This window comes from Alligator sinensis, unplaced genomic scaffold (genome assembly GCF_000455745.1).
Source record: "Alligator sinensis unplaced genomic scaffold, ASM45574v1 scaffold822_1, whole genome shotgun sequence".
Classification (NCBI taxonomy): Eukaryota; Metazoa; Chordata; order Crocodylia; family Alligatoridae; genus Alligator; species Alligator sinensis.
This window is the reverse complement of record NW_005842638.1, coordinates 603,895-604,354: the sequence shown is the minus strand read 5'-3', so window position 1 is coordinate 604,354 and position 460 is coordinate 603,895.

Genomic DNA, 460 nt, shown 5'->3' with positions numbered 1-460 from the left:
ACCCCCGTGGGACTCCCCCCCCCCCTCAGTGGCTACTGGACGGCATCTGTCAGCCCCAGGGGTTGTCCGCATGTACGTGCAGGTTTGGAAGTCCGTTGATGAATTTAGAATAGGGCTCTGGGAGTGGTCAATCTGGAGACATTCAGCCCAGAAGTTGGTCTCTGGCATTGATTAACTCATGCCAGAGCTTCTAGCCTTTGATCAGTGACTTTAAGAGATTTCCCAGTTGTTACATTGTCTTCTATTGAGTTCTTCCCTTGGTTGATCTGCAGCTTCCCAGGTGTTAATTGCTGTGTGCTACCTTGTTACACATTCAATCACTGATTCCCTTGGGGGCCAGCCTGATACAGAGAAGGACAGTTTGATTCCTGCCCTTGTTAACATTGTTACAATGTATAACTTACTAAAACACATTTAGTTGAAAGTTGAAAGGTGAGGAGTATAAAATATAAGCTACAAA